Here is a 25088-nt window from a genome sequence, read left to right as displayed (position 1 = left end):
TCTAAGGTTCTAGCGGAGTCCCAAGGCGGGTACTTACTTCCGTGTGATGTTGTTCAAACTACGCGGAGTTCCGCGGAAAGAGTGGTTAATCGGAAAAGTCGCAGGTCGACTAAATAGAGGCAAATGGGTGTAATAGACAAAGAAGAAGGACAGCAAACCTTGTAGAAAAACAAACGGTGAAAGGATAGAGAGTGCATGGTGTCGCCATATTGGAACAGGGTATAAACGAACAAGATAGAACACGGGAAATGAAAAAATAAGTAAAGTCAGATAAGATAATGAAAACAAAAGGACTGATTCATAATGGCAATATATTACAGATAGCATAAAAATTCCATGCGGTCATTAAGCCCATGGGGCACCATAGTGGACATGAGACGGATCCAAAAGTTCTCTCTTTTAAGGAGAGTATTATTATTGTTCGAAGTGACCTTGACTTGCTCCAATATTTGGAATTTCAATTGAGCCACGCTATGTCTATTTTCTTGAAAATGGGTTGCCACACTGGATTTCAGGTTTTGAGTCCGGATATTGCTTTTGTGCTCCAGCATTCTGACACGGATCTTTCTCTCAGTGTGTCCGATGTAACATTTACCACAGGGGCATTTCAACATGTATATAACATTACTGCTATTACAGGTGGCATTAACTCGGAGTTTAATCACATGTCCTTTCATCGGATGGTTGGTCGTGTTGCCTGGAATACAGTTACTGCAGTTACTACAATTGTAACAGGGTTTGAGGCCGGTATAGGTGATAGAAGTTTCTGGTGTGTTGGTTTGACTTAGAATTTCTTTCACATTTCTACCTCTGGTGAAGGCGAACATAGGAGGCTGGCTGAAGAGGTCATGGAAGTCAGGTTCCAAAGATAGGATGGGCCAGTGTTTTCGAATGATGTGTTGGAATTGATTAGACATCTTAGAATATTTAGAAACAACGACCATGCGGTCTGAGGGTTTTTTAGGTTTTGGTTTTAGAAGTTCAGACCTAACAGTCTTTTTAGTCCTCTCAACAGCTAGATCCAGAATAGGGGTGGGGTACCCACGTGCTTTGAGTCTCTCCAAAGTGATTTTTATCTCCTTCTTGCTTTCTTTTTCGCTAGACACGATGCGTTTCACTCGCAGGAGTTGAGCATAAGGTAGATTGTTCTTGAGACCAGCTCGATGGAAGCTTTTGTAGTGTAATGTTGAATTCCTATCGGTGGGTTTCCGAAAGATTGTGGTGAACCAGTCTTCGGGTTTTCTGTGTATTTCCACGTCTAGATAATGGACGCAATCTACCTTATGCTCAACTCCTGCGAGTGAAACGCATCGTGTCTAGCGAACAAGAAAGCAAGAAGGAGATTGTGAGACGGCGTCCCGGGGACCCCAACCTGGAGGCCACCCTCCCCTGCACGTACTTCCTTCGTTACCACCGGGACTGCGACCCCGCAAACAACACGCCATAGCAGAGACAGGACTCGGAGCACCAACCATAACCCACGAAACCCCGCCCTTCGTTCTCCCGCAGGGACCAACCCGAGCACCAGGTCCGGAGGAATCATATCTCGCTGACCCCGGAAGTCCCGCCCCAGAGGCAGCGCCAGAACAGGATAAAACCAAGGATCGAGGACAGAACGCCGTCGGAGCTTCGTGGCAGGACCCTCGGACTGGAGGTGGAGAAGGAGAGCAGACGTGCGACGAAGACGTGTGGACTGAAGAGTGGTGGAGTCCTAAGGAGGTGGCTGGGGAGCGGCCGTAACTCACTGGAGAGTTACGGCGGACCGCGTGAGTGCCTTTAGCCTTCTTTTCCCCTGCTCACTAGGAGTCCCTGTACAGTCCCTGTAAATTCCCCCCTATCTCCGTAGTATCACGTCCCCTGCACTGTAGTATAACTGTATAGCACCCTCACAGCATACCCCGACCGTTCCCCTCACGTCCCGACTTGACACCCTTTCTATCACCCGACCTGTGTTCCTACCTCCCGATACCTCCCTTCCCTCACTGTCTCTTTTTCGCCCCCCTCTCTCACTACCCGGGTGACGGTGATCGGTATATAGTGCCTTGAGACCAGGATAGGACTAACGGTCCCTTGTTTTTTCCTCTTTTCCTGCCCTCCGTGGATCCTCCCCGTCATCGGAGCCGTCGTTGGAGTGCCTGAGGACCTCGAGCAGAACCCAAGACCCGGACCGGATTTCATCACCTGGAGCCTTCATTTATTTCCATTGTGACATTCCTTTCTGTTCCTCTACAATAAACGAACAGTATTGCCCACTATATACGGCCTCCTCGCCTGCTTTTCCGGCCCGCTACACTCCCACCGCCACATCTGGTGTCAGAAGTGGGATCTGCTGGAAGCATGGAGGCCGTAGTTAAAAAGATGGCGGAATCCCAGGAACAGTTCGGTAAACTGATGGAGCAGTTCCTGAAGACCGCTGAAGATGACAGGGGACAGCTACACGACGTCCTGAAGGGCCAGGGGGTGGCCCACGAGCAAACCATGGTAAAGTTAACAGATGCCCTGGGACAACAAAGGCCTCTGACCTCTCTCCCCTCCGTGGTCCTGCAAAAGTATGTCCCGGGAGAAGATCCAGACTACTTTTTCACTAACTTTGAAAGAATAGCCCAAGCCGCCAATTGGCCAGTGGACCCTCGGGGCCAATACTTGGGTCCCCTCCTCACCGGCGACCTACAAGCCGCCTATCAACAGGCCAACATACAGGGCAACACACCGTATGCGGATATCAAACAGTGCATATTAGAACGTCTTGGCATTGACGATGATACTTATAGGGTGAAACTACGACAAGCCAAGGAAAGACCCCAAGAGAATCCAAGGGCCCTCTCGTTCCGGATCCGGGATCTCGCAAACAGATGGCTTCGACCCGAGACCTCCACAAAGGACAACATCCTGGAGAAAATATATCTGGAACAATTCCTGAACTCCTTGTACCCGGCCACCCAGCGCTGGGTGAGGCAGCACTCCAGACTCACCCTGGAGACGGCCATCGAGATAGCTTCTGCCTTTAGCCGTGCACAGGAACTCCAACGGGGTAAGGAGGAACATCCACACAGGCCCCCGAATGCTATGACCACTCGTCCTCCCCGGCCACTACCGGTCCGAAGACCAGAACCATCTCCCCTTTTTCCCTCACCGGTCGTGTTCCGACCCCCTAATCCTGGACCCCAGTGTTATTCGTGTGGAGGGTTCGGACACATCGCCCGGATGTGCCCGCAGAAGGAGGAGCCGATGGAGGTCGGCCTTGTAAGAAACTATTTGTGCACCCCTCCAGGGTCCACACCACCACCGTTCCACTGCCCTGTGTCTATTGACGGTCAACGACTTATGGCCCTTGCCGAAACCGGTTGCCGTCAGAGCGTTCTAAGACCACAAGACCTTGCACACCCGGTCAGTAACCCTACGGGGGTAGTAGCCATCCAATGTGTCCATGGTGACACCAAACATTACCCCACTACTCAGGTGCGAGTCCAACATCCCAAGGACCCCGGAACCTGCCTCACTGTAGGTCTCGTACCCGCTCTTCCAGAGCAAGCCATTCTAGGGAGCGATTATCCGGGACTGCCTACGCTCCTCCAGGACACCTCTGACTCCCTGGCACAGTGGTGGAAGGACGCTCCTTATCCGGGACAGACCAATCCGGTTACGGTTCCTAAACCTCACAAACCTAAAAGCCAGAAGAGAAAAGAGAAGAAAGAGTACGTCAGCGCTTATCCCGCAATCGTTGAAGAACACCCTTGGCAGACCGACCGGGAGTTCAGGGCGGCACAACAGGAGGATCCCCTCCTACAGGAAGCATGGGGAACAGCCCTTGATCACGAAGACCCCTTGCAAGTAGGTCCTTACTTCTATAAGAAAAATGGGTTGCTATACCGAAAAGGGGGAGCACAACAAAACGCACAGTTACTCATCCCCGGTCCCTTCCAGGACAAAGTCCTCTTCCTCGCTCACAGTCACCTTCTAGGGGGTCATTTCGGGGATGAGAAAACCAGTCAAGCAGTCTTGGAGAAGTTCTATTGGCCAGGGGTATATCAAAGGATAAAAACCTACTGCCGTGAATGCGTAGTATGTCAGAAAAACAGTCGTCATAGACCCCCCCGGGTTCCATTACAACCCCTCCCTCTCATAGACGTCCCATTCAGCCGCATAGGGATGGACATCATAGGACCCCTCTTGCCCTCCCGCAGTGGGTGTCGCTATGCGTTGGTCATAGTCGACTATGCCACCCGCTTTCCGGAGGCCATACCCCTACGCCAACCCACTACCCAGACTATAGCGAAAGCCCTGATCTCCCTATTTTCTCGGGTTGGGTTTCCCCGGGAAATCCTGACCGATCAGGGTACCCCTTTTGTTTCTGCTCTTATGAAACAAGTCTGTTCTGAACTTGGGATAAAACAAATCAGAACATCTGCATATCATCCGCAAACGGACGGATTAGTAGAGCGTTACAACGCCACTTTAAAACAGACTCTAAAAAAGCTCCTGGGCCTAGAAGCAAAAAGGTGGGAAGACATGCTGCCTTTGGCCTTATTTGCCATCCGCTGTAAGACTCAGAGCAGCACCGGCTACTCCCCATATGAGTTGCTGTACGGGCGTCCCCCTCGTACCCTGCTTGACATGGCACAGGAGGCCTGGGAAGCCGAACCGGACCGCACACGTCCGCTTCCCAAATACCTGGAAAACCCACCTATCCATGATCCGGGACATAGTCAGACAGAACCTAGGGAATGCTCAGGACAACCAAAAGAAGCAATATGACAAGGGCACTCGGTCCCGGGTCTTTGCTGTTAACGATTTGGTCCTCCTCATGATGCCCTCGTCCGACCAGAAACTTCTGGGACAGTGGCAAGGGCCCTACACCGTCCTCCGGCAGGTGACCCCGGTTACCTATGAGGTTGAACTAGGCCCCACACGGGGTACCTCCCAGATTTTCCACGTGAATCTGCTTAAAAAATGGGAAGGACCCCGTCCGGTCCTGTCCGGAACCAGCAAACCCCTCCCCCTCTCTTTCGACCCCAGTCTTGACCCTGAACTAAACCCCGTACAAGCCCAGGAACTGCGACAAGCCCTAGAGTCTCTGAAAGGAGTCTTCTCCTCTTCTCCGGGTCGAACCAACATCACTGAGCATGCAATAGAAACAGAACCAGGGAAAGTTATCCGCTTGAGACCCTACAGAGTTCCAGAGGCCCGCCGGGCTGTTATAGGGCAGGAGATAGAAGAAATGCAAAAGATGGGAATTATAGAGCCCTCAGTTAGTGACTGGAATTCCCCTATCGTCCTTGTGCCAAAACCTGACGGGTCGGTCCGCTTCTGCATTGACTTTCGGGAGGTCAATAAGGTGTCTAACTTTGACACCTATCCCTTGCCCCGGGTGGACGAAATGATTGAGAGGATAGGAAAGGCAAAGTATATTTCCACCCTCGATCTCTGCAAAGGGTATTGGCAGATACCTCTCAGGGACCAAGACAAAAAGAAGACTGCCTTTTCCACCCCTGAGGGGTTATACCAATTTTTAGTCATGCCCTTTGATCTTCATGGCGCCCCAGCCACATTTCAGCGTGCTATGAACCACGTTCTGCGGCCCCATTCACAGTACGCCGGCGCCTATTTAGACTATATCATCATCTTTAGTGACAGCTGGCCCCAACATTTGAGGCATCTTTTCAGCGTTGTCTCCTCCCTAGGCTCCTTTGGATTTGCGATTAACCCAGCCAAAACCACCTTGGCGGCAAAGACAGTCAAATACCTGGGGTATCTACTGGGAGATGGCCTGATAAGACCCCAAGAAAGCAAAACAGTGGCTATCCGGTCCCTTCCCTTTCCACAAACAAAAAAAGACCTTCGAGCCTTTTTAGGGCTTCTCGGGTATTATCGGCGGTTTGTGCCCAATTTCTCCCAGAGAGCAGCCGCCCTGACGGATCTACTGAACAAAACAAACCGATCCGAGGAGATGCTACGAAACCCCTCTCCCGAAGCATGGTATGCCTTCACGGACTTAAAAGAAGCCTTGACCTCAAGTCCTGTCTTGGTACCCCCTGACTATTCACTGCCCTTTATCCTGCAAACGGATGCTTCCGATCTTGGGTTGGGGGCCGTGCTATCCCAGAAAGATGCCCTAGGTAACGAAAGACCCATACTCTATGTGAGCCGCAAACTGTTTCCCAGAGAAAAACATTACGCTGTGGTGGAAAAGGAAGCCCTGGCAATAAAGTGGGCAGTGGACAATCTGCGATACTACCTAGAGGGCAGAGACTTTGTCCTCTACACCGATCACGCCCCCTTGGAGTGGATGGACTGGAACAAAGGTCAGAACGACCGGGTCCTCCGCTGGTTTCTGTCCCTACAGCCTTTCCATTTCAAAACAAAACACCGGAAAGGCTCGGACCAGGGTAATGCCGATTTCCTTTCGCGGTACCCTCATTCTCCATCCAGTACAAGAAGGACAGCTAGGGGAAGGGGATGTGAGACGGATTCCCGGGGACCCCAACCTGAAGGCCACCCTCCCCTGCACGTACCTCCTTCGTTACCACCGGGACTGCGACCCCGCAAACAAAACGCCATAGCAGAGACAGGACTCGGAGCACCAACCATAACCCACGAAACCCCGCCCTTCTTTCTCCCGCAGGGACCAACCCGAGCACCAGGTCCGGAGGAATCATATCTCGCTGACCCCGGAAGTCCCGCCCCAGAGGCAGCGCCAGAACAGGATAAAACCAAGGATCGAGGACAGAACGCCGTCGGAGCTTCGTGGCAGGACCCTCGGACTGGAGGTGGAGAAGGAGAGCAGACGTGCGACGAAGACGTGTGGACTGAAGAGTGGTGGAGTCCTAAGGAGGTGGCTGAAGAGCGGCCGTAACTCACTGGAGAGTTACGGCGGACCGCGTGAGTGCCTTTAGCCTTCTTTTCCCCTGCTCACTAAGAGTCCCTGTACAGTCCCTGTAAATTCCCCCCATCTCCGTAGTATCACGTCCCCTGCACTGTAGTATAACTGTATAGCACCCTCACAGCATACCCCAACCGTTCCCCTCACGTCCCGACTTGACACCCTTTCTATCACCCGACCTGTGTTCCTACCTCCCGATACCTCCCTTCCCTCACTGTCTCTTTTTCGCCCCCCTCTCTCACTACCCGGGTGACGGTGATCGGTATATAGTGCCTTGAGACCAGGATAGGACTAACGGTCCCTTGTTTTTTCCTCTCTTCCTGCCCTCCGGGGATCCTCCCCGTCATCGGAGCCGTCGTTGGAGTGCCTGAGGACCTCGAGCAGAACAGAAGACCCGGACCGGATTTCATCACCTGGAGCCTTCATTTGTTTCCTTTGTGACATTCCTTTCTGTTCCTCTACAATAAACGAACAGTATTGCCCACTATATACGGCCTCCTCGTCTGCTTTTCCGGCCCGCTACACTCCCACCGCCACAGAGATAAAAATCACTTTGGAGAGACTCAAGGCACGTGGGTACCCCACCCCTATTCTGGATCTAGCTGTTGAGAGGACTAAAAAGACTGTTAGGTCTGAACTTCTAAAACCAAAACCTAAAAAACCCTCATACCGCATGGTCGTTGTTTCTAAATATTCTAAGATGTCTAATCAATTCCAACACATCATTCGAAAACACTGGCCCATCCTATCTTTGGAACCTGACTTCCATGACCTCTTCAGCCAGCCTCCTATGTTCGCCTTCCCCAGAGGTAGAAATGTGAAAGAAATTCTAAGTCAAACCAACACACCAGAAACTTCTATCACCTATACCGGCCTCAAACCCTGTTACAATTGTAGTAACTGCAGTAACTGTATTCCAGGCAACACGACCAACCATCCGATGAAAGGACATGTGATTAAACTCCGAGTTAATGCCACCTGTAATAGCAGTAATGTTATGTACATGTTGAAATGCCCCTGTGGTAAATGTTACATCGGACACACTGAGAGAAAGATCCGTGTCAGAATGCTGGAGCACAAAAGCAATATCCGGACTCAAAACCTGAAATCCAGTGTGGCAACCCATTTTCAAGAAAATAGACATAGCGTGGCTCAATTGAAATTCCAAATATTGGAGCAAGTCAAGGTCACTTCGAACAATAAAAATACTCTCCTTAAAAGAGAGAACTTTTGGATCCGTCTCATGTCCACTATGGTGCCCCATGGGCTTAATGACCGCATGGAATTTTTATGCTATCTGTAATATATTGCCATTATGAATCAGTCCTTTTGTTTTCATTATCTTATCTGACTTTACTTATTTTTTCATTTCCCGTGTTCTATCTTGTTCGTTTATACCCTGTTCCAATATGGGGACACCATGCACTCTCTATCCTTTCACCGTTTGTTTTTCTACAAGGTTTGCTGTCCTTCTTCTTTGTCTATTACACCCATTTGCCTCTATTTAGTCGACCTGCGACTTTTCCGATTAACCACTCTTTCCGCGGAACTCCGCGTAGTTTGAACAACATCACACGGAAGTAAGTAACCGCCTTGGGAACCGCTAGAACCTTAGAGGTTTAACTGCTCGTGGAGCCGTCGGCTCCGCTGTTGTTCGATAGTTCTCTATACCCTGCACTTTCTTACTAACCTCAGTTGCACTCGTCTTCATTCTTTGCATGTAACCTTTGTTCATTTTATTTGTTTCCTTTCAGAGTACCTTACTCTACACACGGTGATTGCCTTTAGGTGCTTTACATACCGCATGACATTTTTTATGCTGATTTATCTATATCCTTCACGCATTGGTGTGGGAACTTGATTTTTGGGTTAGGGTCTATGTTGACTGCTCATTGCTCTCAGTTACCTTCTTTCTGTTTCTCTGGAATACTACGTATATTTTGTTTGCTCACCTACAGATAGACATATGACTGATTTGTTTCATTTGGATTTTTTGTAGAGTAAACCCCTGACGAAGGGCGTGGCCCGAAATGCATCGGGATGTGTGATCATTTGTTTAAAACTCTTCCAATGATGGAGATATGTTGTTGAATACTCTTCTTTCATTGAATCATGAAACAGCAACTTTAACATCAATACAATAAATATTGAATGCTGATATGAACAGTTTGGTGCTTTTTGCCATTAACCTTTGGCTTACCTATTTTGTTATGGAATAAGACCTGCCGGTCCCCATCGTTGTGCTCAGAGGCGCTCTCTCTCAATAGAGGGAGCATTGCATTAGTTCTATTTGTAGATGGTTCATGTATGAGACATGAGGAATGAGGTTTGAGTGTTGCCTATGCAGTGTGCACGTTGGGGGGTCCAGTTGAAGCATCCTATTTACCTGGAGTCAAGTCTGCACAAGTAGCCGAATTGATTGCATTAACAAAAGCCTGCAAATTTGGGAAAAATTGGAAAGTAACCATATACACTGATAGCCAGTATGGTTACGGGGTTGTGCACGACTATGGCCAATTATGGATGCAAAGGGAGTTTTTGACTTCTTCAGGTACTCCTATTAAAAATGGACATTATGTAAAAGATTTACTTGAAGCAATCCAATTGCCAAAAGAAGTGGCTGTGGTCAAGTGTGCTGCTCACAAATCTGGAAATGACAAAGTGACAACTGGTAACAGATATGCTGATCAGTGAGCCCAACACTGTGCCAAATTTAGAATGGCTATAAACAAGAAAATTGAAGTAGGCGAAAACAGCTGCCAACTTATGTTGCTTGAGGGTGTGAGAACGTGCGAAGAAGTGAGAGACTTGCAAAATGAAGCAGAACCAAAAAAAAAGGAAGAGTGGACAAAGATAGGTTGTCAGAGAAGGGTTGAAGATGGTGTCATTGTTTACCTTGATGGTAGGCCTGTGTTACCAGACTGTGTTTGGTTTTCCAGTAATGATTGAATGAGACCGAGGCTGCCATTTTAATAATGAATTAATTGTCCTAATCTGTGAACATTCAATGTTAAGCAAAAGCTGCACTGTCCATACTGCCGAGAGGCTTTTGGAGTGGTAGAACAACTGAATGGCACAATCAAGTCAAGATTGGGAAACATGTATGAATCTACCCGATTAGAGTGCCCAGATGCTTTACCTCTTGTTCTGATGGGACTCAGAAGTATTCCAGACCGGAACACAGGCTTGAGTCCTTCTCATGAAATACTAATGGGAAGAGCAATGAGGTAAGCATGGGTGCCAGAACACAAGCTGATAAATATATCTGATGATTTAGTACTGGAGTACTGCAAAGAACTGGCTGACCAAGTGCGTTCTATCTCTCACCAGGTTGGGTAAGACACTGTCGCCAGACAAGCAACTCCAGCACATGACCTGAACCCAGGTGACTGGGTAATGCTAAAGAAACATACTCGAAATTCTTGCCTTGCACCGAGTGGGGAAAACCACGTCAAGTGATTTTGGTTACCACGACAGCTGTAAAGTGCGAAGGAGTTCCACACTGGATCCATGCCAGTCATACAAAAAGAGTGACTGAACCTGATGAAACTGAAGCTGAAGGTTGTACAGCTGAGGGGTCTCGAGATATCAATCCTGAAGTAGCTGTTGAGGAACAACCAAGCACCAGTCAAGATGATTGAATTCCAGTAGTTGAGATACCTGCAGAATACGTGAGAACCAGAAGTCAAACCTACCTAGACAGTCAGAGTGATAGTGAGGATGAGATAGGTCTAGAAGAACGGACTCAGATTACAGAAATCCAAGCCAATGGTAATCTTGAGGAGGATCAGATAAGGAAAAATCGATATACTCAGACATTCCAGATACCTGTCACAGCTCCAGAGTCTGAGGCGGGACAGATATGTAATAGGGCGGAAACTCGAGAAGAAGAAAATCAAGGGTTCGAAGAGCTTGAGCAGGACCAGATAGGAGTAGAAAAATGTGTTCAGGAAGAAGAAAGTGAATCAAATCAAAGTCAAATTCAGCAGATACCTGAACAAGGCCATATTAGTAACTAGGCAGAAGAAACGGAAGAACCTAGTCAGATAGAGAGGGATACAGAAGACAGCATTGAAATAGATGTGCCACAACTGAATGAAAATAAAAGAGCATTAGAAGAAGGCCAGAGCACAGTGCCAGCTAAAAGACTCAGAAAAGGAGACAAGTGGCCTAGGTTTGTCAAGAGACTGAGATTCCGTCTAAAAACAATAAATGAAGAACCAGAACAAGTAAATGAAATAACTAGTCAAGCTGAACAGTCTGTTATACAACCAAGAAGGAGAAGTCCACGACTGAAAAGGTTGAATAATAAATTTGGAGGCCCTGAATGGACTTACATCGTTCTTGAAGATTTCGAAAACTTAGAAATAAGTGACGAAAGTGATGACGAATTGATTGCTGATAAGACTGACGGAGAAGTGAGACCCACTTGAAACATTTCACAGGTTAAAAGACTGTGTAAAAGATACAAAGAGGGGTTAAGTCTCCTTGGTCAGAAATGGCTGATCGTACTGTTAGTGGAAGACTGAAAAGAAACTGTTTAAAACTATGGGGCCGATTATGATGGCGGACGGACCTGAGTCCGTCCGCCACCATAGAGTAGGAGGGAACCTCCGCATGGCCTGCGGAGTTCCCTCCTGTGCAATTAGGATGTGACCGCCACCCTGGCGGTCACATCCTCTATTTTTACCATTGCGGCGGGTGCGGCTTCAAGCTGCATACGCCGCAATGGTAAAAATGCATACATTGCATCTGTATGCAGAAAGCGGCAGGCACCGTGCGGTGCCTGCCGATTTCTGCATACAAATGCAGGGGGGTACCATAGGTACCCCCCATGTGCACCCCCCACCCCCCCTTCACACAGGGGACCCGCAACAGACCCCCGCCGTGAAGTTACACATGCTTTTCCACGGCGGAAAAGCTGCAGCGGAAAAGCATGTTTCACAGCCCATCCTAATCTGGCTGACTGTGTCTGAGAGACACCGTCACCATATTAGAGCTTTTCCGCCGCGGTTGTAAGCCAACCGCGGCGGAAAAGCTGCGGACGGAAACCAGGACCCACCAGCCATCCTAATGTGGCGGTGGGTCTTTGGTGAGTCCGTAGAGGATTTTCCGCATCCTCCGGGCCGGCGGTGGCTTCCGCCGGCCCGGAGGATGCGGAAAATCTTCCATCGTAATAGGCCCCATGCTGTAGAATATGCACATGTAGTATAGCGATAGTACTCATAGTATGGTTAGGACTGACAATAGCTATCCCTTACATAACGGGTAGAGACATGAAGAATGATACTAACGAGCTACAAACAATAGATACACCTAGAAGAATAGATACACAAGAGAAAGTACTTAGCATTAAAAAACAGAAGGTAGATTTAGAAGCATCAGATGAGGAAGGACTACATTTTACTGGAATTAAAAACAGAACTCACTTAAATGTATTTGCAAATTTATTAGTACACTATGTAGAAGCTATGGAAATAGAAGATTGCTATGTTTGTATGAAGTTACCTACTTCGGTAGCCGAAGGTGTGACTTACCACCATCTACCACTAACATATGGTATTTCATGTAGCATTTAAACTAGCTTATTCTATAAGAAAGGACCTTTGCAGTATTACTATTCTAATTCAGATGTGATATTTTCAGAACTTCCTATACGTAGTAACCTGAATCCTGTACATACTTAGAGTGATGTAACACGTTATATGGGTGAATATTTTCTAACAATAGGTACAATAGATATAGCTGAAGCACACACAAATAATTTAACATGCTTTTTACGTGAAAAAGAGAAAATATTTTTAAATATGGTAAAGGAGAGAGAATTTCCAAAGAAAAGCAAATGATAAGAATCATAAAATTCCTAAATGGGCTGAAAACATAGGGTTCACCCCAAATGGCAAGACTCATGCTGCTATGTTGCTGGATTTCGAAAAGAAAGGGAAACTCTGTCTCCCTAGAGAGAGAACAAGGTATTATAACAATATATTAATTGGTTCCAGTGAATGTGAACACAATTATAAGGTAATTGGGGGTTGGGGTTTCAAAGATGGAACTGAACCCGTGTATCCTGGAATCTATTTTATATACGGAAACAAGGCTTATTACAAATTGCCAGATCATTGGTATGGGAGCTGTTATTTTGGAATAGTATTCCCAAAGATATATCTTGTAAACAAAATCACTTGAAACAATGAAGAAACAAATGGATTAATATGTAGCAAAAAGCTAGTTTTGGAGAAATAGTAGGTGATATATTTAGTGCATTGATACCTACAGTGGGAGTAGCTCTGAACACGCAAAGAATTTGCAAATTGTCAACAGTAGTGGATCGTTTATCGACTGATACTGATGGAGGGTTCTTAATGGCCAATACCGAATTGGTTGCGATCAGATCAATGGTTTTACAAAATCGACTTGCTCTTGATACATTATTAGCCAAAGAGGGGGGAGTCTGTAGAATGTTGAAAGTGCAACATTGTTGCACTTATATACCTGACAAAAGTGTTGAAATCAAAGGGTATGTAAGAAATATTACACATTTGGAAAAAGAGCTCAAACCACTGGAGGTTGATAGTGCATGGTAGAGACTTACTGATGGTCTCTCCTCTATAGGTAGTTGGCCTTCTAATGTAGGTAAAAGTTTTGTAGGTAGAATACTGATGCCAATGGTGGGAATAGGTTTACTGATTTTAGGGTTAATAATTTGTTGTAAATGTCGGAAGCACAAAAAGACATGTACAGAAAATAAGAGAGGAAAAAGAGAAATGTTGATGAACTTGAATTAGAAGAGTTGAATGGAAATATATTCAAGAAATTTAAAAACTTTCATACAAACAATGAAAAGAAACAAAATAGAAAGTTTGAAGGGATTGAGTTGGGTGAATTGTGAAAAGTTGGCATCTGTTTCATTAATTAGTGATGATATAAAATATCATCAAAGAGGGAATTGATGGTGCAAGGATTCTCACGTAATGCGACTTGCTTGTAATCAGTCCTCTCGACATAACGTTAATGTACTAATCAACATGTTTGTATTAATAATATTGCATTACACGACATCTGAGGGAAGCTTGTATATGTGCTTTTACTAATGTTAATCCGCTTGCAATACAATGGCTGCTGCTACGTGGGATTTCTTACTGCACATGCGTCGGTCACACTCACGTGACATGACGTATCTTTCGCTTGGAGGGAAACCTTCGCTTCTGCGCATTAAAACTAAAATGGCTGCTCTGTGTTACAGCATCCATGAAGCTTGCACTGCTGCTTTTGCTAAACTGTTCGTTCTGCTTCACACTAATGCAATAGTTAAATATAAAGTAATGGGAATAGAGTAGAGATAAGTGGTATACAGTGCATTCATTTATTCTGTGTTCTCAAATTGTTTCTTTTCTATTCTTACATGTAAAACAATTTGGGACTGACGCTTACCGCAGAAAATAGTATAACTAGGGTAGGCTTAGCTAGTTAATTTGTCCGACTTGTCCGAATAGCTGACCTGTCACTGACCCAACGCACTCAACAGGTAATCGAGAGCAGAGGTGCTGGTGGAGCACTCTGTCAAAAGGTTCGAAACCCATATTGGGGTTTGAAAGCTGCAGTGCTGGCGAAGCACTTTGTCAGAGAAATCGATAATTCTTACCAGGTTTTGGCTGTTAGCTGCAGAGAGGGAGTAACGCAGGCATTGCAACTTTAACTGCAGGTGCTGGTCTTAGCCTGTGGTGGTCCTGTCCTGATGCAATTTGGTTTTACCCGTCCTTATTCTGATCTGCACCTGCCTGCCTTTATGGTGCCTGCACTTTTGGGGTTCTGTCCTTTAAACTGACCCGTGGCCAGGGTTAGTTCTTCACACCATTATAGGTAAATATTCAATGTGGGTATGTCATTGTTCTGATTCCTTCTCTCTTCCCACCCTAATGTTAAATGATAAAAGTTTTACATATTGTCGTATATCATTTTTCTGATTCCTTCTCTATCCCCACCCTTTTTGTCAAATGCGTAAAGACTGCTTTATAAGAACCCTGCACATTTTCATTCTAATCATTATTTTCCTAATTGAGAAATCTCTATTATTCAATGCTTGGATTATGACAATTTAAAGAATTTTAGATAAAGAGTTTAACCCCTTCCGCGCGGATGACAAAGCCAGCTCGTCATGGGCGTTACCTGCGCTACGCGCATGACGAGCTGGCTTTGTCACGTAACGCGGGATTTTTAAAAATCCAGCGCACAGCGGGAAAACGCGGTAGCGCGGAAGCGGTTAAACCTTTCCCGAGTTTGTGGTTATTATATGAGTATGTTACATATTCTCTTGCTAACTCCCGGATCCAATAGGACTTTAGGTACCGGTGACAAGGAATGGTAAGTCAATGGTATAGGTCCTAAATGAAAATTATAAATCACTGATTAGAGGAAAGCGCACAGGTTACCTGGTTAGACTCACATATAAGTACAAATTTAATGTTTTGGTTTTATGGGCCCAGGTGAGTTTGGTAAACCGAGTCGGGTGACCTTCTCGCTCTATCAACTGTCCTGAAGTGCTTTTAATCATATCTATCCAACAGACAACAGGCAGTAGCCCTCTCCCTTTTGGATCCAAGTTTTTCGACATTCTGCATGGTGTCCCACAAGGATCTGCGATTAGTCCTATATTATGTAACATCTACATGAGCCCTTTGCTTGCTGTTATAACGGCTCACAATATTAATCTTGTGACCTATGCAGATGACACTCGGCTTATTCTGTCTCTAGAGGGAGAGCAATCTGTATCGCTGGAAGGTTTCCATGCCTGTCTGCGGGACACAGTAAAAACAGAAAAAATACCTGGAATCCCACTTTTGATTTTTAAATCAACCACACCACATTCTTTTTGTGATTGGGGTTATTTATTTAACCTCTTGCTTCATTATTTTCAATACTACTTTTGAATAGGGAAACTCTCCTTTTTCAGAAAGACTTACAGTTTTTACCACAAATACACATTGAATGCAAAAACACATATAAATGACTTTGGACAAAAACATTAATTATGTCAAATAAATACGCATACACTCAAAAATTGCAACATACATTAAAAAACACTGCGATTAACTTGTGCGTGTGTATTCAAATTTATTATTGAATCAAAGAACTTGTTATCGATACAACTCATTCAAGAAGCAAAAAACAGATCATTGCCACTTCCTATACTGCAAATAGTCTGCTTTGTCAATTCATTTAATTACTCTCATTAAAGAATATGCCTCAATTCATTTAATTAATCTAATTAAAGAATATGCCGACGCGTTTCCAGCCACGTTTTAATTCCTTTGGGGGCTTTCATCAGGGCTTCTTATTAAGAGCATATTGATGCAATCTGAAAAACTGAAATGAATAAACGCAAAAAAAAAAAAGTAAGGTTCAAACAAATTCCTTGGGAGATGCGAACAAAGAGGCAGTTTTACAAATCTTAGAAGAAAGCTCGATTGTAACTCTGTCTACAAAAATACTGACCCCTAGTGAGCGTTACGTATTAGAACTAGGATTAAAATGTGTTCCTAATAGAGCTATGGACTTTACAAAATTGAAATTAGAAGCACTGGAATTTTGCCGCAAGATACGTTCAAAAGCTTTCTTTGCTGGCAAAGAATATAAAGGTAGCCTTGAAGCAACAGGTCTGGCAAACAAGTCTAAATTTATGCCTCCCACTCATAGTGTCCCAAAAGCAATTGGAGCATATGAACAAGCAGTGATGTCTTCACTGATACAGCTAGAGAAACGGGCTACATATCTAAAGAGAAACATAACAACAGTGCAACAGAAGGCACTTTCGGATCTTAAGAATAACAATTCTGTCATTATTAACAGGCAGACAAGGGGGGAGCCCTGGTCGTTTGGCCGAAAGAGATGTACATAAAAGAAGGGATGTCCCAGGTAGAGATCAAAGATTGTTATAGACAAATTAATGAAGATCCAACTAGAGCCATACAAGAGCAGGTTTCAGTGATCGTTAAACAAGGACTAGATCAAGGTTGTCTTGGTCCAAAAGAATCTGAGTACTCATCTAAAAAGTTTCCCAGGGTGCCAGTTTTATACTTCCTCCCGAAGATCCACAATAGGCTGAACGAATCACCTGGACGACCTTTCGTCTCGGGTGCGATTCGACCCCAATCACAAAAAGAATATGGTGTGGTTGATTTAAAAATCAAAAGTGGGATTCCAGGTATTTTTTCTGTTTTTACTGTATTATTGGCCCTACCTGGTTCCTGTCATTGGGCTCAATCCCTGGATTGACTAACTTTGGAGTGGGTGTTGACTCGGGAGGGTTCTGGACGTCGAAAAGTATTTAAGTAAGTGATAAGACGCTTTTCTTCATCAAGGTGGTTATCCACCTGAAGTAGGATGTCAGAAAAGGATACTCTCTCTTTCTCAGAGGAACATATACAGAATTTAGTTTCGGCCCCCTCTCCCTTTGCAGCTATCTCCTTAAGCACTGAAGCGAAACAGCAGAATGAGGTTGACTGTTTGGTCCGCCTAAGTAAAAAACATATTAGAACTGAACTACATGGGCATTTCCTTTTACTGCACTTAAAAGCAGGTACAATCCCATGGAGATTACAAGTTAAAAACACTCCGGTCATATTTATTGATGATCCGAAGTACAAAAAGGGTTTCAGCGGGATTAGTACGAAGTGCAGTAGGGATCTAATGGTCCATACGATTGAAACCGCCGCAAGATTATGCAAAAAAGAGCTTGATGAGCTAGAAAGACTAACTGAAGAGCTCAAGAATAACCACTCAGACATTGAAGCTAAGGCCTTGTTAGAAAAGATTGAAAAGGAGATTTTCACCTTCAAAGATAATACTATTAGGTATAAAACATTCAAATTTGAGAAATATAGTAAATCATTCAGTTTAGAACAAGCCTATCCTTATTTAAAAGAGGATTACTATACATTGTGTGAGTCCTTGCGGGCATTGATAAATTTCCATGGTCGCTCTCGTAATAGGTTTAAGACCTTCTCAGAAACTTCATCATCTGACTCCTCTACTGATTCAGAGTCCAGACCAGGACAACAACAACAGCAAAAACAGAGTGGTGCTTCATTTTTAGAAAAGGGCCAGCAAAAAAACAAAGTAAGGTTCAAACAAATTCCTTGGGAGATGCGAACAAGGAGGCAGTTTTACAAATCTTAGATGAAAGCCCGATTGTAAATCTGTCTACAAAAATACTGACACCTAGTGAGCGTTCAGTATTAGAACTAGGATTAAAATGTGTTCCTAATAGAACTATGGACTTTACAAAATTGAAATTAGAAGCACTGGAATTTTGCCGCAAGATACGTTTAAAAGCTTTCTTTGCTGGCAAAGAATATAAAGGTAACCTTGAAGCAACAGGTCTGGCAAACAAGTCTAAATTTATGCCTCCCACTCATAGTGTCCCAAAAGCAAATGGAGCATATGAACAAGCAGTGATGTCTTCACTGATACAGCTAGAGAAACGGGCTACATATCTAAAGAGAAACAACAACAGTGCAACAGAAGGCACTTTCGGATTTAAGAATGACAATTCTGTCGTTATTAAACAGGCAGACAAGCGGGGGAGCCCTGGTCGTTTGGCCGAAAGAGATGTACATAAAAGAAGGGATGTCCCAGGTAGAGAACAAAGATTGTTATCGACAAATTAATGAAGATCCAACTAGAGCCATACAAGAGCAGGTTTCAGTGATCGTTAAACAAGGACTAGATCAAGGTTGTCTTGGTCCAAAAGTATCTGAGTACTTACCTAAAAAGTTTCCCAGGGTGCCAGTTTTATACTTCCTCCCGAAGATCCACAAGAGGCTGAATGAACTACCGGGACGACCTATCGTCTCGGGGTGCGATTCGGCTCTAGAGCCAGTATCAAAGTGTGTGGACGTTTCTTTAAAACCTTTTTAACACAGGTTCGTTCATACTTGAGGGACATCACTGATTTTATTCATAAAATTGAGACAGATGAATTTAATGAGCAAGAACAATGGATGGTGACCTTTGATGTCACCTCCTTGTATACCCAAATACCGCAGGATGCTGCTCTTGAAGTCATAGAGTGGTATCTAGACAAAAGAGAAGGACCGCATAGGGTCCCAACGGAGTTTATTCTCAGCTTGGCGACACTAGCCCTAAAAAAGAATTATTTCAAATTCAATAACTCGTTCTATCTTCAAATCAAGGGGACCGCCATGGGATGTCCTTTTGCCCCAGAGATGGCGGTCCTCTTAATGGCGCAGTTTGAAGATAATTTTTTTTTTTATAACAATCCATTTTCAAAAAATATCACACAATGGCTTTGTTACATTGACGATATTTGGTGCCTCCGGTCAGGCACAAGTGATGAGTTGGACCACTTGTTTGGTTGGTTAAATTGCAGACACCAGGATATCAAATTCTGCTATTCTAAAAGCCAGACTAAATTGACTTTTCTGGATGTGGAGGTGGTTCCGAGAGGAGGACACCTCTCGGTTACTTTACACCGCAAGGAAACCGACAAAAACGCAATTCTACACTTCGGGAGCTCACACACCAAAAAAACCTTCCCTATGGCCAACTGCTGCGCATTCGCAGGAATTGTTAATGCAAAGAAGACTTCGACTATCACGCAGAAGTATTTTGTGATCAGATGCAAGCAAGAGGGTACCCTAAAAAGATGCTTAAGCATGCTAGAAAACGAGCATGGTACACGCCAAGAGAGACATTGTTGGAAAAGAAAGAGAAACCAGCGTTGGATAGGTTAGTCTGTGTGTCCACATTTGGACCAGAGACTAACAAATTCAAACAGATAATAATGCGAAATTGGCACCTATTAGAAAACATGGAGGTAAAATTGTCACGTCCACTTTTTGCGATGCGAAAAAGCAGGAGTATCGGGCAGGAATTGGTAAGAGCGGATGTCTTCACTAGGGAAGTAAAAAAAGATCTACACTCCCAATGGGGAATGAAACCGGTAGAGGGTCACCACAAATGTGGCAAGTGTGTTGCCTGTGCCAGTACCATAGAAGGTCAACAAGTGAAGTGGAGCTACATTAAGCTCCATGAGCCATTTGCACAGCGTCATGCCGCCCCTGGCGTGCATGTCAGTTTCAAAGGTATTTTAACCATTTTTCAGTAATAATCCCAATTTTTGTTCTGGTTTTGTCACTTTTTTTTATCAGTTTCATTATCATGTTATTTTATCCAAATCCACGGAACAAATTCATATGCCAATTTTCAGTTTTCTTATATTCAAACAGTGCCGATCCTGGCCTCTTGAAAGAATATGAATGATGCAGTGTTCATCACAGGCAGTTTTTATTTAAAATAAAACCCAATGCATTTCGGGCCCTTAAAAGGCCCTTCTTCGGGGGTCACTACAAATGATAAAAAATTACCATTAGCACCAATATTTTGTAAGTACATGTATACAGAATTTCATAAATGTTACGCTTTTTCTAAGTCATTTGTTATTACACATATTTCATCTTACTTTGCATATCCTTCCTTATTTAATCTACCCAAAAGGCTCCCTTCCTTGGATTGTAACCGTCACCCACAGTGGCTCTCCATTCCTATATCTCTTGTTGCACTTCCCAGGTGGTCCCAATCATTACGTCTTTCTTTCCTGTGCCCTTCCCCCAGCCCTCCTGTTATCTGTAAAACATCCCTCTCTCAACCCGTGCTGACTGCCATATTACCGCTCATGTGCAGGTTTAAAACTTGTAAAACAGGCATATTTTTATCATTTTCAAATATTCTCATGGTGTTAAAGCAGCAGAGTTACTCGTTCACTTGTACCATAGAAGGGTCAGACTTTAACCATGAAAACATCAAATGGAAACATTCAATGTTCACAAATTGCAGAACAAAAAATGTTGTATATGCTGTAGTCTGCCAGTGTCAGAAAATTTACATTGGTAAAGCCAACCAACAAATCAACCAGAGAATAACACAGCATTGGTCTAGAATTAAAAAGAAAGTGTGTACAGCCCCTATGGTTGACCACTTCATAAAAGAGAACCACTCGGAACATGATTTTAAATGGACAGTTCTGATGTCGGTGAACGCATCTAAAATCACTGCAGACATTGACTCTTTACTATTGACTAAAGAATCATACTTAATTATGAAATTCAATAGTGTTCTAACAGGCCTTAATGAAATGTCTGAGCTATCAAGAGTTCTGTAAGAACAACTAGTAAAGTGTCAGGTCCCAGTGTCCTCAGGATCGTGCGATGCTATAAAGGGGTCCACCTCTCGACAGCCTCTGGGTCTGAATGAGAACAGACTCACAGAAGTGGTCAAGCGAGGGATATCAGGAAGGGTAGGAAGGGAGCAGCAGGGAGAGGATGCTGAAATGAGAACAAGGCACTATGAGTCAAGCACACACATAAACCGATAATACATACAAGCAAATAACACAATGTACAGCCTATCAGTTACAGTTATCTGAAGGCTCATTTACCTGGAAATAGGGAAAGGGTTGGCTTTGCCTGGCAATCAGAAGTGTAGAACATGTATCTCTGATCTATAACACAAGAACCTTGAGGTTATCTTTTGAATCGGAATCACATTGCTTATTAAACATTTGTAGGACATACACGTACCAAATGTTATTACTGCTAAGGCTTCAACAGAGGGCAAATGGTAAATAGCCAGCCAGGCGAAGCTCATAAACCCCTGTTGTAATAGCACAAGATAGAAAACAATAGTTATTCTTCAATGACCACAAGTAGACCTCTGGTTGAACTTCACCCGAGGACCAATTCTGTATTTGTACCGGAGCCCAAAGAACAAAGAATGCTGAATACTTCTTCAGCATAACTGGATTGACACCATTGTCCAGAATGAGAGCAACCCTTGTACTCAAAGTTACTCCAAAAATAATAGCAATGAGATTACTATCAAACAGATTCCAAAGTGTCAAGACCCCCTCTGACTGGGGGATATTCGGCAACAGACTCAGAAATGTACGTAAATCATAACATACGCTTAGTTCAAGTCTCAAATGATAATTCAGGAAGATTCCACCTAGATCAGAGTTCGCACTCACAGCCGGAGTGCACTGCAGCAGCAAGCAAAAGAAAACAGTCACAGAAGAAAGCCTCCGAGGAGACTAGCGAACGGAGCCTCAGCCGAGGGCTCCCTGAGCTCAAACAAGCTCCGTGGCCAAGATCTGAAATGCTCGAACCGAGCACTCGCGAGGAAACCAAACACAGAGAAGAACACTCCAAAGGATATGCTGGATACTTGTGGAAATAATCCTACCGTGTCTTCTCTTCGTAACCAGAATCAACGGCAAGGTCTCTCCTTCTCCGCTCCGTCTTGAGGTTTCCGCGTGTGAGGTCATCGGCCAGAGGCGTCGCACGCGTACCTAGAATCATGGGAAATGTAGTTTTACGGAACTCAGAAATGTCTCAAGGCAGTGTTCGAGACTGCCCTCCTCCGTGGGACGCGACAGTACATCCCTCTCCCGAAGAACACTGACAGAGACATGGTTTGTCTGGGAATCGTTTATGGAATAGCTTGACAAATTTAGGAGCATGAACACCCGAGGCTGGTTCCCAAGAATTCTCCTCATTACCATATCCCTTCCATGCCACCAAATACCACAACCTGGTGCGGTATATTTTGGAATCCACAATTCCTCTCACCTCGTATTCCTCATCCTCGTCCACCGCGACAGCTGCAGGGATGGTCCTTTTGACAGACTGCGTGGGTTTAACTAAAGACACATGAAATGCAGGATGTATTCGCAAAGAGGAAGGTAGAGCCAACTTAACAACCACAGGATTGATCAATTTGACCACCTTGTAAGGACCAATGTATTTTGGATTAAAAATACTATATCGTTTAAAACGTATGTTCTTGGTGGATAACCATACGTAATCCCCTTTTTTATACACTGGCCCGGTCTGTCTGTGCCTGTCCTCATAGGCCTTGTACCTCATTTTGGCCTGTTTTAAATGACCTTTGACTCTCTGCCATGTCTCCTGGATATTTTGTACTCTTTCCTGTGCTTCTGGAACTAGGGAAGCTGATGCAGGATGTTGGAAGGGTGTGAAATTGGGATGAAAACCATACGTGCTGAAAAAAGGGGCATGTTTAGTGGAACCATGTACAGCGCTATTATATGCTATTTCAGCTAGCCATAATCTATCTACCCAATCCTCCTTGGTGACATCCACGTAGCAGCGTAGATATTGCTTTAAGGTTTGATTAACCAGTTCAGTTTGCCCATCGGTTTGGGGATGGAAGCTAGTGGATGTACTAGATGTTATTCCCAGGGCCTTACACCATGTTTTCCAGAATCTAGCGGTAAACTGACTGCCCCTGTCTGAGACTATCACCCTGGGTAATCCATGTAATCTCACTATGTTGATGAGAATCAGCCTAGCTAACAAACTAGCAGAAGGAACCCTTTTACAGGCGATGAAATGAGCCATCTTCGTTAAGTAGTCTACTACTACCAGAATGGCAGTGCATCCCTGGTCAATCGGCATACCCACTACGAAGTCCATAGAAATGTTCTCCCAGGGTAAATCAGGAGTGGGAAGAGGCTGTAACAGTCCGGATTGTTTGGAGTGCAACGTTTTCGTTTGACTACACACCGGGCACTCCGCCACCCAGGCAGCAACATCTTTCTTTATATCAGGCCACCAGAATTGTCTTTGTATTCTTTCAAGTGTTTTTCCGGTTCCGTTGTGGCCTGCACACGGTGCACTGTGACACCACTGGAACACTTGTTTCCTCAATGCCTGGATGGGTAACAAAAGCTGTTTCTGTCTCATAGGTAGACCCTGAACCATCTTCCACTCTTTATGTTCGGTTATCCATTTCTTCCACTCTTCTTTCTGCACATTTCTTATGACACTATGTAGAAACATCTGGGTACAAGTGACGCCGATAACCTTCTGTGGGTTGATGATGGATTCTTCCCGTACCTCAGTTGGTTCCGTTTTAATGAACTCGCGGGATAAAGCATCCGCCTTTCTATTATCCTTTCCTGGTCGGTATGTAACGATGAAATCAAAGTCCGCGAAATGCATCATCCATCGCATCTGTCTAGGCGTTAGATGACGGGCGGCTGCCATATATTGTAGATTACGGTGATCCGTATATACTGTTACTACATGACGCGCCCCCATGAGATGATGCCTCCATTCCAAAAATGCTGTTCTTATCGCCAACAACTCCTTTTCGGCTATTACATAGTTCTGTTCAGCCTGGTTCAGAGTACGGGAGAGGTATGCCACTGGATGTAATTGGCCTGTATCGGAGTGTCTTTGTGACAGGACAGCTCCTACCGCAGAATCAGAAGCGTCTGCTTCCACTATGAACGGCTTGTTGGGATCTGCATGCACCAACACAGGTGCCGATACAAAAGCCTTCTTCAATTCATCAAAACCTCTTTGTGCCTCCTCCGTCCAAACAAAAGGCACCTTCTTTTTCAGTAATCTCGTCATAGGGGATGCCATAGCAGAAAAGTTCTCAATAAACCGGCGATAAAAGTTCGCAAACCCAATAAAACACTGGATGTCCCTCACTGTTTTGGGTCTGGGCCAATTCTTCACAGCCAATATCTTTCTTTCAGACATTTCCTGTCCTTTAGGCGTGAGCATCACGCCTAAAAATTCCACCGAGGTAGTATTGAACTCACACTTGCTGAGCTTGCAATATAGGTGATGTTCCAATAATGTACGTAGAACAGACTTCACATGATCCACATGTTGTTCCGTGGTAGATGAATAGATCAAGATGTCATCTATGTAAACCACGACGAAACGCTCCAAATATTTCTTGAGTACATCGTCCAGAAAGAACTGGAAGGCGGCAGGCGCGTTACATAGCCTGAAGGGCATTACTAGATACTCGTAGAGACCAAAACGGGTTTTGATGGCAGTCTTCCACTCGTCCCCTGATCTCATTCGGACTAGGTGATACACGTCCTTCAGGTCCAGCCTCGTGAAAATCACCGCTTCTTTCACTTGCTCCAACAGCACATTGATGAGAGGGAGAGGATATTTATTTTTGACTGTAATGGCGTTTAGAGCTCTATAATCCGCACAAGCCCGGAGTTCCCCATTAGCCTTGGGAATGAAGAACAGCGGAGAGGCAGCCGGGGATTTCGATTCTCTGATAAACCCAAGCTTCAATAGCTTATCCAGGTATGCTCGGAGATGTAAGGTTTCTGGTTCAGTGAGCGCGTAAACAC

The sequence above is a fragment of the Lissotriton vulgaris genome, chromosome 3_1 (assembly GCF_964263255.1).
Source record: "Lissotriton vulgaris chromosome 3_1, aLisVul1.2, whole genome shotgun sequence".
NCBI classification, from domain to species: domain Eukaryota; kingdom Metazoa; phylum Chordata; class Amphibia; order Caudata; family Salamandridae; genus Lissotriton; species Lissotriton vulgaris.
The sequence above is the reverse complement of the archived record's forward strand: the minus strand, read 5'-3'. Positions refer to the sequence as shown.